At 44.1% G+C, this 16,035-nt stretch overlaps 1 protein-coding gene across 1 annotated transcript in view; it reads left to right on the forward strand.

The window, feature by feature from the left end:
• Window positions 1-16,035, forward strand: part of RNF183 (ring finger protein 183) — a gene marked incomplete at its 3' end in the record, with an annotated part of 360,397 nt that overhangs the window by 230,292 nt on the left and 114,070 nt on the right. The gene's annotated exons all lie outside the window — the stretch shown is intronic.

Consider the following 16,035-nt stretch of genomic DNA (forward strand, 5'->3'; position numbering starts at 1 on the left):
TCTGCTCTGCAACTCTCTGTTGCTGCCGGGGAAAGCTGCTGGTCTTATGTAAATCTAAAAACGGGAAGTGTAGGCAGTTGCCAAATGGATATCTGTGGCTCAGTGATCCACTCAAGACAAGGTTGGGGGATGCAAGAAAGGAAGTGGGGAGAAAAGTTATATGTATGGAGTACCAGGTGCCAGTGGCTGAGCTGGGCAATTTACACACATCTTCTCATTTAATCTTCACAGTAACCCTAAGAAGTATTAGCCCCAATTTACCAGGGATAAACCTGGTAAATCTCACACAGAGAGGGCAGGTGACTTTTCCAAGGTGGGCAGGGCTGGAATTTGGACCCAGGCCTGGTCTGCCCCAAAGGCCATCCTCCTCCTGTTCTTCCTTGGCCTCCACTCCTGCCCCATGGCCAATGGCAGGTGGAGGGAGCAGACCTGCCTTCCTGAGGCAGGTAAGGAAACTAAATGCCACAGGGCCAGCTGGCCACCAGAGGGGAACAGAACCCGGAAAAGGAGCCCAGAAATCAACAAAGTAGTGGTCAAGTGCAAATGAGTCACATAAAGGGCAGTGGGTTGTTCAAATCCTGGCGCATTGTGAAGCCCTGCTCTGCACTTCCCCCACCCCAACTCCTTGAGCACTGCCCTTAGCAGGGGCAAGCCTGCTCCCTTGGCCCCAGCCCAGTGACAGACAGACTTACCTGCACCCTGGACTTGAGCGGGCCTGATCCTTCTCCTGGCTGGGGAAGTCTGAGTCCAGGCATCCTTTCTGGGCAGGGAAGTATCCCGGCTCTGCCACTGCATCCAGCCAAGGAAAACAGGCAACTCAGGCTCAAGCCACAGGATTCAGACAGGACACGGAGGCGGGAAGTGCTGTAGACCTGCGGGACCAAGATGGGAGCATGAGTTAGGCATGGCCCGAGGATGCCCCCTGAAAGGGGGGTCCACCCCAGTAGGAATTAGAAAGGATGATGTTCAGGAGTCTGAGCAAAGGGAGGCCCACAAAGGGAAAGTGATGTGCCCAAGGTGACAGTGGCCCCTTCACAGCTCAGGGACCACTGTAGCACCTGCACTAAGGGAGACCGCCTTGGACTCAGGAAGCTGTGAGCAACCGGCAGATACACATTCAGGAGGGTAGAAGCCAGCAGGGGAGCTGGGTAGACTTGCATTATCTGTATGTGGCCTGGGGCAGAAAAGACTGAGGCCCGCACTTGGCACTTCACCCCTACTCGGGACAAAGGTCCTGCTGCCTTGCAGGTTCCCTCCTGACTCCTCCTGCCCCATCAGTTGGGGACCCCAGTGCCACTCTGATGGTGATCTGACTCCAGTGGTGGCACCACCTCCACCGCCCTCACCACCAACATTAAGGCCCCTTTACTTAGTAGAGCACTAGAAGCTTCCTGCTCTTAAAGGGGCAGGTCACTCTTTTCTCAGGAGGGGGAGGACAGAAGTGAGCGGGAGCCTGGGCAGTGGCACTGCAGGAGACACTGGCCCCATTAACCCACACTACTGTTTACAGCAGACATCCAGAAAGGGTTGAGGTTTATGGCCCTGCTTTCTCCAAAAAGACAAGGGAGTTTGAGGACCACGCCTGGCTTTCTGACATGCCCTGAACACTCTAGCTCCCCTGGTCACGGGCCTCAGTATCCCTCTAACACTCACACACACTCCACACATACATAAACAAACTACACATACAATATTAACACTACACACACTCTGCACACACACCCACACATACCGTAACACTTCCCACATACATTCACGAATACACCAGATACACAAACATACCATATACATACAGCCCACACACAAATAAACACACCACATACACACCTCACACATATATACAATCACACCCCACAGATTTTCATGCATCCTATGCACATACACAAGCACACAGACACACACACACAGACATACACACACACCAAAAAAACCCCACTTAAATGCACTATATACATACAGCACATCCACATACAAAGATTGATTGATTATATTTTTTAAGACTGACTCTGTTTCAAGAAGAATAAGGACTACTTGTGTTTGGAGGCAAGGGACTAAAGAGGTTTATTTGGGTGCATTTTCACATTAGCTATCAAAGAACCTTCATGCCTTTAAGATATCATCTGGCCCAATATCCAAAACAATTTTGAAAAATAATAATAAAGGCGACTAGGACTACCAGATGTTAAACAGTCTTATAATAATGTAGAAAGAAGATAAACAGATCAATGGAACAGAATAGAAAGTTCAGGGGAAATATGATTTTACTTAGAAAACAAGACAATGTTCAAAATTCTTTAAACTAAAGTCATTTCAAAGAGAAATGGAACAGCTAATTGAGATGAAAATTTTAAAAGGAAATAATAAGGTTAAAGTTGAAATTTATTTTTAAGAAACAGACTTCAACAATAAAACCATAGCCTGGTTCTTTGAAAAGACCAATAAAACAGAACTCTGGCAAAACAAAGAAAACTATAAATAAACAAGTTTAGGAAAGAGAAAGATAGCCAAGATACAAAGGTAATTCTTTAAATTATGAGAGAAAACCATTGCAACTTTATTTATAAATTTGAAAATCTGGGGGGAAATCGGTGCTTTTCTAGAAAGTATTAATTACTAAAATTGATACAAGAGTTTGAAATTTTTAATAGATCACTAACCATAGACAAAATACAAAAGGAAATAAAAAATCTATCTGACAAAATTACAGAAGACTCAGTTTTAGAGGACAATTCTATTAGACCTTCAAGAAACAGATAATGCCTATGTAATTTAAAACTGTTTCAGAACTAGAAAAAAAAAAAAATTGGAAGATTTGTCAGTACTGGACACAAGGCTAGGCAAAGACAAAAACCAGATAAGGTTAGCACCAGAAAACCATAGACCAAAGGTCAAAGATAAAAATAAGAGTAGAAGTTAATGAAATAGAAAACATAGATAAAAGAAGACCTATTAAAAATGTGACAAAAACTAGGCCCACATTCCCCCAGTTTTGCCCCATTCCTTTTTTAAAAGAAAAGCTAGAAACGTCTAAATTTTAATATGACATCTCCCAATTTTTTAATATTGACTATTCATTCAAATTTTTGAAAAACATTATGTAGGCCAAATAAAATATATCTCTGCCCTATAACTAGTTTGAAATCTCTGCTAGACCAATCTGATTTATGAATATAGACACAAACCTCCTAAATATTAGCAAATCAGATCCAGCAGTATATTCATGATACATTCAAATGGTATATATTCCAGGAATGCAAAGACAGCTCAGATTTCATGAACATACTAGTGCAGCGGTTGGCAACGCTGCCTACAGGTCAATCTGGCCAGCCACCTACTTTTGTACAGCAAGTAAGCTAAGAGTGGATTTTACAGCTTTTAATGGTTGAAAAAAACAATTTTTTTAATTAAAAAAAATGGTATTTCTATGGTCATAAAAAAATTTTAAATTAAAAAATGAATGCAAAATATTTACAAAATATATGGCAAATATGTATATATGTACAAAGAAGTCTTACAAATCAGTAAGAAAAAATAAATGTACCAAAGAACATGAATAATCATTGCACAAGAGAGGAAATGTAATTGACTAATACATAAAATACTAGCAACCAGAAAAAGAAAAAAATCATCCCACCATTTGCCTTCAGGAAGTTCAAGCATTTGTATTTACAGACGAGACAACTAAATTTTTCAGAGTTGTTAAATGAATCAGGTTGCTAAGGTAGTAAATAAACAGTGGAGAAATAAGAATCCAGCCAAAGAACCACTATAGAATGTCATCTTTCACACTAATCTTCAACTAGTAGTACTGAGACCTCCATGGCTTCTAACACATTAAAATTCAATTCAACAGATGTTTACTAAGCCAAGCACCCATGCTGTGCTGAGCCTTACACTGAACGCTGAGCATAAGAAGTGAACAAGACGGAGCTTACAATCTGGTGGAAGACTGGATGAGTGTTACAATGGAGGAAACATGGCAACCTGCAGAAACACAGATTAGTATCTCACTTAGCCTGGGGATCTGGGCCAACCAAGATGAGAATGGAAGTCAGAGAAGACTTCTCAAAGAAAGTGACCTGAAGGATGATTTAGCCAAGCCAATGAGGTGAAGGAAGGGGGTTATAGGCAAAAAGAACAAAACATGCAAAGGCCAGATAATGAGAGAAGCTTATACATTTGAGGAATGGAACAATGGGACACATGGCAGGGAGGGAGGAATATGCAAGAAGGGCTTCACATATTATTAAAAGGAGCTTGGGCTTTATCCTAAATGTAGGGCAGTCGTTGAAAGATTTTGAGCTATCCCAAAAGGTTTTGTGTTTTAGAAAGATCACTCTGGCTAGAGTATTAAAAAATGGATTGGGGGGACTTCCTTTGTGGCGCAGTGGTTAAGAATCCTCCCGCCCTGCCGCCTCGGAGTGGAGACTTCAGAAGCAGCAGAGCTCCTAGCGCCTCCCCGTCTTCCTCAGCTGCCTCCTCCTGAGCCCGAGAGGCCTGTTCCCAGCTCTGCCTGCTGAGTGAAGAAGCAGGCTTGACTGCATTGCCGCTGTATAAAGCCTGTGGTCTTAATAGTGTGTGGACAGCTGACAAAGTTAATCCTTTTTTGTAATACTTTCTACGTGACGTTTCTCTTCCCTTTAGAAACACTGCACTTTTTAACTCTAGGCATGATCTCTTCTGCGTTGACTGGACTTTGTAGGGGTGGGGGAGGATCAAGAGGAAGTGGACAGCCAGAGACCCTGAAGGGGCCGCTTCCATGACTGCATTATGCAGAAGTCATAACAAATGCTGGTGTCTTTAGCTCCAAATGTGGCAGGAAGGGGGGTGGGGGGGGTCAGGGGGGAATCGGGAAGCTCACGGGGCGGGATCCATAAAGAGCAGTGTGGAGGTGTACAGCCTGAGCCTGACTCCACGCCACTGGATAATTTATGTTGTCAAACTGCTGTTCTTAGGAGGCATTCAGAATGTCACAGAGGCCAGACCTATGGCCTCCTGGACCCCTGGGCCGGCAGGGCATCTTGGAAGAACAGTGCTTGGTTTGATACCTGCAGCAGAGGAGAGGAAAGCCCAGAGATGTAGTGTGAGGAGGGGACCCATCGTGTCCCAGTACATCCGGGACTAACTTTCTGAGCCCCCTATCCAAAGCTGGCTTTATTTCCGTTAACGCTGGTGCTCCCGCATCTCATGAGTACATCCTGTGTGTCTGGCCTCTCCTCTCTGCGTTTCATTGTCACACACACACACACCCCCGACGCCCCCTCCCCGCCCCGGATATGGGGAAGGTCAGCAGTGAAAGGGTTAAGCAGCAAGCTTTGGTTCATGGTTTTAATTACTTGGTAAAGTAAATTAGGCAATGCCAAAGGCTGTGGGTTTGGTCCTTGGAGAAAATGTGGGCCTTACAAGATGGGAGAGTAAATTTTGGAGGGCTTTATTTATTTATTTATTTATTTATTTATTTATTTATGGCTGTGTTGAGTCTTCATTGCTGCGTGCAGGCTTTCTCTAGTTGCGTTGAGCAGGGGCTGCTCTTCATACCGATGTGCGGGCTTCTCACTGCAGTGGCTTCTTTTATTGTCGAGCACGGGCTCTAGGCCCATGGGCTTCAGTAGTAGTGGCTTGCAGGCTCTAGAGCACAGGCTCAGTAGTTGTGGCATACAGGCTTAGTTGCTCCGCAGTACGTGGGATCTTCCCTGACACAGCTCATGGGCCCAGCCGCTCCACGGCATGTGGGATCTTCCCGGACCAGGGCATGAACCCATGTCCCCTGCATCGGCAGGCGGACTCTCAACCACTGCGCCACCAGGGAAGCCCCAGCAGGCGGATTCTTAACCATTGCGCCACCAGGGAACCTGGAGGGCTTTATTGAAGAAATAAAAGACATCTTTTGTATCTTTAAAAAAAAAAAACAAAGGAATCCAGCTGCCAATGCAAGGGACACGGGTTCGAGCCCTGGTCTGGGAAGATCCCACATGCCGCGGAGCAACTAAGCCCATGCGCCTCAACTACTGAGCTTGCGCTCTAGAGCTCACGAGCCACAACTACTGAGCCTGAGTGCCACAACTACAGAGCCCGCATGCCACAACTACTGAAGCCTGAGCACCTAGAACCCATGCTCCAAAACAAAAGAAGTCACCGCGATAAGAAGCCCGCACACCACAACGAAGAGTAGCCCCCGCTCACCACAACTAGAGAAAGCCCGCATGCAGCAACAAAGACTGAACACAGCCAAAAATAAATAATAAATAAATAATTTTTTTAAAAAAATGGATTGGGAAGGTGGAGGGGTGGCATGAGGGTTGGAATCCAAAAGTGCTGTTAGGTGAAGTTTTTACCAGTGGCCCAGGTTAAAAAATACACTAGTGTAGTAGCAGTAGGGATGGAAAAAGGTAGAATCAACAGGACTTGGTGGTTGATTGGAAGGTAAAAGGCAAGAAATCCTGGCTTGAGAAATTAGCTATTCGGAAGTGACCTTTACAGAGATGGAGAACATGAGAGGAAGGGCTGGACTGAGGGGAGACTTGATGAGCTCACCTCTGAGCCTGCTAAGGTTGAGTTATTTACTTGCTGTCCAACTGAATATGTCAAGTGAACTGTTGAATACACTGGACATAAGTACAGGAAAAAATACTTAGGCTAAAATATAGATTTAGGAATTCCCAGTGAAGCCATGGCATGGATAAAAGATACCAAATAGAATGTTTAATGTGAGAAGAAGGCTCAGGAAAGAACCAAGAAGAATACCAACAGAAAAGACAGGTAGAGGAAGAAAGGCTACAAAGGGAGAAGGAAAGCCAGGCAATGTATTAAGAAAGAGACAATAGTCAACAATCTCAAACACTGTCGAGAGGTCAAGGAGGTTAATGACTGAGAAGTGTCCATTGGATTTAGCAACAAGACAATCATTATTGACCTTCCATCCCAGAATAAAATGCTGGGAGGCAACAGCTCCACATGAATGAAACTGTACCAAATTCACTCCAAAAGGAAAAATACCCTGGGCTCAAAGCCAGAGAATATTCTTGGGTCAGGTTTTTTTCTTGTCCTAAATTTAACCAGCTGGAATGTTTTGTTAAGTGGTATTTTTTTCACCCTTGAAATGAAGGATTTGCCTTTTAAAAGTATGTCTGCAATTAATCTTCAAGGTAAAACACAGTATCTTGGGTTAGTGGTTCTCTACAGGAGCAGGTGCTGGTTGCTGTAAATACCACTGAGAAACTTCAATTTGCCTCAGCTATAGAAGCCTTTGGTGACCTAAATACACAAATAGCGTCTAAGTGGGAACCAAGAAAAAAAAAACTCAAGATTTCAAGTAAGCTGAGAGATATTGTTTCAAAATAGAAGAGAACAAAACCTTCACTGCCAGAGGAACGTGAAATAGTTAGTTGAGTCCAATGATAAGGGCCAAAGACTTGACAGAAAAGCAGAGTCACCTGTCTCTTCTAGAATGGCTCAGTTTCCTTGTAGTTATGTTGGAAGCCCTTTTAGCCTCTTCAATAAGCACCCGTTTTCCTGACCTGATAACAAGCAGCTTGGCTTGGCATAGTCAAGGGCTCCAGAGGCCCTCAAAAAGTTTTCCAAACTTAAAAAACAATATAGGGGCTTCCCTGGTGGCGCAGTGGTTGAGAGTCCGCCTGCCGATGCAGGGGACACGGGTTCGTGCCCCGGTCTGGGAAGATCCCACATGCCGCAGAGCGGCTCGGCCCGTTAGCCATGGCCGCTGAGCCTGCGCGTCCGGAGCCTGTGCTCCACAATGGGAGAGGCCACAACAGTGAGAGGCCCGCGTATCAAAAAAAAAAAAAAAAAAAGAACAATATAAACTTCTGCCTCCTGCCAAGATGGAGTAACATCTTGGGACTGGACCAATCCAGGGACTGGATTTTCCCTCTCACCTGAAACAACTAAAAGACTGGACAAAATATATGAATCAACAGTTTTCAAGATACTGGACATCAAGCAACAAAGGGCGGTGATCCCTGGGAAACAAAACCAGCAAGGTGAGCCGTACGACTGCTGCAGCTCCTTGCCTGGAGAGACCAACTCCAAGTCCTCAAGGCAGCTAGAGTTCACAGGATAGAGCATCAGAGAGGAAAGAGCTGCACAGAGAGCTTCAAAGATCTGCAGAGGGTCTCCCTTCAAATCTTCAACTAAGTGCTAATGAGCTCATAGGTGTCAGGAAAGTACCTTGAGGCTGGGGAAGGAACCACCAAAAAGAACTAGTGGGAATAATCTTTCCCAGGCTCTCACAGGACCAGGATTAGCTCTTATTCTCATCAGCCAGAGTGGAAAGACCTTCTAATTCATGGGGCATTGGGTAGGTACTCAGAAGGGTTTTACCCCAGTTGTGGGGAATAATTAGCCCTAGACTAAATGATGCTCTGTTCTCATCTAAAAAACCCTAAAAGCAAGACCCAAAAAGATCAAAAGCTTTCTAAGTAACCAGTGACAAAGAGAAAAATCTTGAAAGCAGCAAAAAACCACATTATATACAGAGAAACAAAGAAAAGAATGACATTGGACTTACCCGAAATATGTACCTGAAGACAGTGAAGCAACAACTTTAAAGAAAAAAAACTGTCAACCTAGAATTCTATACCCAGCAAAAACATCTTTTAAAAATGAAGGCAAGGGCTTCCCTGGTGGCGCAGTGGTTGAGAGTCCGCCTGCCGATGCAGGGGACGCGGGTTCGTGCCCCGGTCCGGGAAGATCCCACATGCTGCGGAGCGCCTGGGCCCGTGAGCCATGGCCGCTGAGCCTGCGCGTCCGGAGCCTGTGCTCCGCAACGGGAGAGGCCACAACAGTGAGAGGCCCGTGTATCGCAAAAAAAAAAATAAATAAAATAAAATAAAATAAAAATGAAGGCGAAAATAAAGATTTTCTCAGACTTAAAAAAGCTGATTGAATTCATCATCGACAAACCTGCACTACAAGAGATGCTAAAGTCTTTCAGGCAGGAGGAAAACAATATCATATGGAAAGCTTGATCTACAAAAGGAATGAAGAGAACACCAGAAATGGTAACTATATGGGCACATATAAAAGAGGGTTTTTTCCTATTATTTAATTCTCTTTAAAAGAACACTATAGATGGACCTAGAGACTGTCATACAGAGTGAAGTAAGTCAGAAAGAGAAAAACAAATACCGTATGCTAACACATATATATGGAATCTAAAAAAAAAAAAAAAGGGTTCTGAAGAACCTGGGGCAGGACAGGAATAAAGACACAGACGTAGAGAATGGACTTGAGGGCACAGGGAGGGGGAAGGGTAAGCTGGGACGAAGCGAGAGAGTGGCATTGACATATATATACTACCAAATGTAGAACAGATAGCTAGTGGGAAGCAGCCACATAGCACAGGGAGATCAGCTCAGTGCTTTGTGACCACCTAGAGGGGTGGGATGGGGAGAGTGGGAGGGAGACGCAAGAGGGAGGAGATATGGGGATATATGTACAGCTGATTCAATTTGTTATACAGCAGAAACTAACACACCATTGTAAAGCAATTATATTCCAACAAAGATGTTTAAAAAAGTAAATAAAGTGAATCAAAACCGTTACTGTTCTTATGCTGCAAAAAATAAAGAATTTTTTAAAAATTAAAAAAAATAAAAACACTATAACTAGGATAATGAATGATTAAAACTAAAAAAAACACCCAGAGGGCTTCCCTGGTGGCGCAGTGGTTAAGAATCCACCTGCCAATGCAGGGGACAAGGGTTCGAGCCCTGGTCCAGAAAGATCCCATATGCCGCGGAGCAACTGGGCCCATGCACCACAACTACTGAGTCTGCACTCTAGAGCCCGCATGCCACAACTACTGAGCCCACGCTCCTAGAGCCTGTGCTCCACAACGAGAGGCCACGGCAATGAGAAGCCCGCGCACCAAAACGAAGAGTAGCCCCGCTCGGCACAACGAGAGAAAGCCTGCACACAGCAATGAAGACCCAATGCAGCCAAAAATAAAATTAAATTAAATTTAAAAAAACACCCAGAGCTCCCTGCATCCTGGAATAAATTGTTACATGTTGCCTTGTCTAAATTCTGATGAGGTAACTGCAAGAAGCAAACTCCAGGGAAGCTATTAGCAACTTAGCTTTTGCAGTCAGGTGGGAATGTGGATTCTACTTATGGAAGAAAATAATATGGACATATTTAGTATAAAATGCAACAACCACAGCTGAGATCTGTGGCTCCGATGGATGACACTCAAGCTTGAATATAAAGCTTATGTAGACCAAAGCCTTTTTCTGGATCAATGTAAGGTGATGATGAACTGTCTTCCAGGGGACAGTAGCAGATCATACAGGGACAGAGGTCATGGCATCTAGAGATCCCAAACATTCTCCAAGAGAATTTCCTTGGGAACTAGGGAATATATCTAGGTTGGTTTTACTAGAACTGTAACTGAGAGCAGTGGCATGTATTCCTTTTGCTTCCAGATTCTTACCAATCACTCTTGGATGCCTTTTTCTGCTCCCACCCTTACTGAAACTGTTCACTCAGAGGTCATCATTGACTTCCATATTCTGAATATCATTTGCCTCTTCTCAGTCCTCATCCCCCTTGCCTTAGTTTTCCTCCCAATTCTCTGAAAATTCCTCTATTTTATGACTCTTCCTGCCTCCTAGTGAGAGTATGCTACCCAGTTGTGCCCTTCAGTCTCCCTCCTTCCTCAATATTCTCCCCCTCTGAGATCTCATCCACTCCTATTTTTACTCTCAGCTACCTGTTCTGATGATGACTCCTGGATCGCTCTGCAACGCCAGGGCCCAGGGCCACCTCTGCTTTGACACACGAACCAAAAATCTCCTTCCTCTCCGCACCCACCCTCCCCCCAACAGCTCACCTAGACTGTAGCCCTAATTGTCTGCTTTCTATCTTTCTACCCAGCTAACTGTGAACAACTCTAATGCAGAGACTGAGATGTGTCTTCTTAGTAGCTGCTACTGCCCAGCCTAGTCTGGCACACATTTTAAAAAGGCAAATCTTGCCAGGTAATTCAGATCTAAATCGGCATATAAAGTATAGACTGTGAAGAGTCAAAATTACCCTCAAATAAGCCTTTAGTCACCCATAAAATGCACATGGTATTGTGAATCAAAAGGGGAACAGAAAATTCACCTTCTCTGTCTTGCATTCCCTCCGGGATGTATTTTCACTGAGTGCAGAGCCAGAACAGCCCCCACCAGCTGCATTATAGTCTGTCACTCCCTCACACTTGTGCTCCATGTTTGAGCCCCGCACACTGACTGAATTTCTGTAAGTGAAAAGCATAGATAGCCAGGACTCCACTGAAAGGTTTGATGAATGAATTCCTTTATCTTCCCTTAAACTGGTTCTTCCTTTTAACTTCACAATTTCTGATGACAGCACCTCACTGTCAGGCTGAAAATTCAACTCCTCCCTCTCCCTCACTCTTTCTTTCCACTTTCCAGCTTCTTAATTCTTCCTCTGCACAACTTCCCTTTGTCTCCATTCTTACTGCCACATACATGATCCAGGCCCTGGTCACCTCCCATCTTAACTTCTATGACAGCCTCCTACGACACAGAGCTGGTCTCGCTCCAATTCTTGTTTCACTGCCATTAGATTAACATTTTCTAAAGCACTAATTTAGTTCTATCACTCCTCTGTGCAAAAGCCATCAGTGTTATCAGATAGAGTCCACTCTCTCCAGGCTGGCATTCAAGGCCCTAAACTATCTAGTCACAAGTTATCTCCAGTCCTACATTCCACTCTTCCCAGACAGGAAAGCTACACCCCTTGCCTATCCCCCAAACTTTTCCCGCTTCCCTCTACCTAAAGGCCACCTCCGCAAACATCTCCACTTGCCAAAACTTAATTCAGCCTCAGATGGTAGTACCCAAAGTACCCCTTCCTTCTTACCACTATAGCTCCTTCTTTGTACCACTCAGCTCACACTGCTACATTAAATGTACCCCAGTGGAGGAGATATGTCACTGTGTTTTTTATTCATTCACTCATTCAGCATATGTTATTGAGCATTTACAATGTGCCAGGCAGTCAACCCGGTGGTAAAGATACGCAGTGAAGACAGATGCCAGTCATAGAACTGAGAGTCTGGCAGTGGAGGGTGGCAACGGATGAGCTGTGAGGAAAGGGTATGAGAGGAAAGGGGAAAGAGCGGAACCTCACCACGACAGTGCTCAGAAAAAGCTCCCCAAAATAATAACACACAAGCTGAGATCTAAAGAATGAGTAGAAAGTCGCCAGGCAGAAGGAGGAAGAAAAGAATTTGATAGGTTAAAGGAAGAGTATGGGGGAAGAAAAAGTCTGAAGGTAAGAGAGGACAGGGCTTAATAAAAGAACCAAAAGAAAAAATCTGACTGTAGCGCACAGAAGGAGGTGAGAGTTGAGGGAATTGGGGCTACCGAAAACAAGTAGGGCCCAACCAGGTCACAGCCCTATCTTGTAAGGCTCGTAAAACAAGCAAAAGAGGTTGGGTTTGACCCTGAGGGCAAGGAAGAGTTTTTTTGTTTGGTAGGTTTTTTTTTTATTATTTTATTTATTTATTTATTTTTGGCTGCTTTGGGTCCTCTTGCTGCACGCAGGCTTTCTCTAGTTGTGGCGAGCGGGGGATACTCTTTGTTGCAGTGCGTGGGCTTCTCATTGTGGTGTCTTCTCTTGTTGCGGAGCATAGGCTCTAGGTGCGTGGGCTTCAGTAGTTGTGGCACGCAGGCTCATTAGTTGTGGTGCATGGGCTTAGTTGCTCCACAGCATGTAGGATCTTCCCGGACAAGGGATTGAATCCATGTCCCCTGCATTGGCAGGCGGATTCTTAACAACTGTGCCACCAGGGAAGTCCCCAAGGGAGAGTTTTAAGGAAAGGAGTAACATGACCATATTTGCACATTGGAAAGACGGGAGAATGAATGGGAGCAGGGGTTGATGCAGTGACCCAGATGAAAGAAGATGGAGGCCTGGACTAGGGTAAGAGCAGAAGGAACAGAGAGGAGCATAAATTTGGATTCTATAGCTAATAGGATTTGGTGATTCCCTGAACTCAAAGGGGCCATGATAGGAAAAGGTCAGAGATGATCACACAGCCTAGACCAGTGCTTTGCACATAATAGGTGCTCAATTAATATTTGTGGACTGAATGAATGAACAATAAATAAATTACTGAATGAACAACTGTACCAATGAATGAGAGGCAGAGAAGAGTAAGTTATTTTTGGAGATCCTTTCCAAGGCAGAGCCATCATTAGAAGTAATACAGATGCAAGAAAAAAATCCAAATTTGTTGGTTTACACCCTCCCTATATTAAGCAGGGGAAATCTCATCAAGATAAATTTAGGAGACACAAAGCAATATAAGCGCCTCAGATAGCCTTTGATGCTTCTACCTGCCCAAATGCTGCCTCCCTGAGTCTCTGCCCAGCTGATGATCTGTCAGGACCATCAATAGCCCCCAACTTCCCCAAATCCTAGGCCTCTGTGCATGTTCCAGAATTTTCCACACTCTTGAAATTGTTCTTCTAATGAGAATCTAAATTGTTCAAAGGCTGATTCATTCATTCATTCATTCATTTACTGAGTGCCTACTACATGCTGGAGCTATAAGTTGGGGCTATAAGCATGACACAACAGACACAGCCCAATCCCTCCAGGAGCTTCCAGTCCCCTTGAGCACTTAAATTAGATCACTTATGTAAAGGGTGAAATGTAGCTTTTCCTCCATTTACTCACAAAGAAGTCTCTTTGGCTGTGTATACAGACGCTCTCAGAAACAACCAGAGGCCTCCAGTCTTAGAAGAATATCATTTTCATAATGTAATATCACCACCTAGTGGTCTCAAACAACTTTACCATTTGCTCCAGTGAAACTTCTAGCTATATTCCTATGAATGACTCCCCACCATCTCTCCAGAACATTTCCTTTCTCTATCAAGATAATCTAGGGGTTGATCCTCTAACATATAATAAGTACTTAATATTTTTAAAATAAATGTATAAACAGAAGAGCAAATTAATTTCATACCTTAGTACCTTATAGCAATTGAAAATTTATAATTTTTTTCTCCCACATTCTTCTGGATTCCAGAGAACCTCTAATCATTTTCATCTAAAAGCAAGAGGCATTTCTGTCCTTAATTCAGCGAGCAATTCCTTTAGGCACATTTGAATACACTGATTTTTTTAAGGGTCACTGCCACGGTGAATGAAAACCCTGACTCCCTCCCTCCAAAGGGAGCTTTCTGTAATCCAAAAACAATGATGAACAGAGTCTGTTACCCCAGATGTCAGGACCAATAGCAAAACAAAAGACAGCTGGCTCTGCAAGGATGAGAGTGTGGGCACAGAATGTCTGAAGATGCTTTCACTGACTCTGCTTCTGCACACAGGTCAAACTGGGCCAGGTGTCATTGGGAAGTATGCTCAGAAAACCAAGGCGAGCAAATAAAGTGGCCTATCCCTAGTAGAGATCACACAGAAAGTAGAAAATAAAAACAACAACAACAACAAAACAGAATCTAGTTTCTTAGGAACAAAAGTCTCGCCAGACAGTACTCAAACAGACCAAGTCTTAAGTCCTCCTGTCTGCTCAAGTGCGTAGAGCAGATCTCCAAGCGATTCTGGCTGGAGCCTGCTGGCTATTAGGCCTCGATTCTCCCGACTCCTATGGCCCAGATGGTGGGGAAACGGCAGTTAGCAACAGTTACCTGGCTCCTTCTCTCTCAGAACATTGGGAGGCTGAAACAAAGGGTTCATGAGGGCTCCTCCCCATCAGTCGATTCTTTTCTACAGGGCCTCATCCTTCCTTTCAGATTAAGATTGTCAGCTGTGCATAAAGAGAGGGAATCAGAGAGGCATCAGAACACAGTGGAAGAGACAAGGACTCAGGTTCTAAGCCCAACCCCCTTCACTTGCTGGCCTTTGATTTCTGGCAAATTACTTAACCTCTCCAGCAAGTCCACCAGATACTGTTGTGCAGTGGACCAACACGAGGGGTGTTGGTGTTGCTCAAATTGTAATCACCGTAGATTTGTATATTCATTGAAATAATTTTTAGCAGGTAGTAGTAAAGTGTCTTAAAGGGTCCCTTTTTTCTAATTCACCCAAAGGCTCCAAATGGGCTATCATCAGCCCTTTATTCTGAGCCTGAGTTTCTTAAACTATAAAACAGAGACAATCCACACCTACCTATAGAGTTGGCCAGAGAACCAATAAAAATAGTGGGTATAAAGTGCCTTGATAACTGTAATGTGGTATGTAGATGATATTTCCCTAAATTCTGTTTATGATTATCCAAATTTGAGGGACTGGCATAACAAAGATGAAACAAGTTTCAGCCTACAATATTTTTTCTCTCTTTGAAAATAGAAGCAAAGGCCAGTATTCAGATAGCAAATATCTTCTCACTCAAAATATGTCATGATTCAAAAGGTAACTCTGGGGCTTCCCTGGTGGCACAGTGGTTGAGAGTCTGCCTGCCGATGCAGGGGACACGGGTTCGTGCCCCGGTCCGGGAGGATCCCACGTGCCGCGGAGCGGCTGGGCCCGTGAGCCATGGCCGCTGAGCCTGCGCGTCCGGAGCCTGTGCTCCGCAACGGGAGAGGCCACAACAGTGAGAGGCACCACGTACCGCAAAAAACAAACAAAAAAAACAGGTAACTCTGTACTAATCATCACAACTTAAACGAATGTTCCAGTTTCTGAGAGTAAATTTACTATAGTTAGACCTTCTCTAAGTCTTCAGATAAAATGAGCAAATTAAAGCTAAGCCCTGCCCATCCTCAACCCCACTAGTGAGCATTGGAAATCCGGTTTGCTCAGAAGGACAGGTCTAAGGGTAGGCTAAGGAGAAGTGGAAAAAGTTGTAAATTTTTAAGTTAGCCCACAGGCGTCATTCTGCAATGTAGTGTACATTTGAGAAATAATTATTTTCAGAAAAACAGCCTATATAATGCCTCTTGGATTCCTTTCATCATGAAGATTCAGCTAAATATGGTTCAGTCTAGTAACAAATGATGTCATATAATTTTGATTTGGCTTGGAAAAGCCGAAAAT

Source organism: Grampus griseus, assembly GCF_964374135.1.
Source record: "Grampus griseus genome assembly, chromosome: 6".
Classification (NCBI taxonomy): domain Eukaryota; kingdom Metazoa; phylum Chordata; class Mammalia; order Artiodactyla; family Delphinidae; genus Grampus; species Grampus griseus.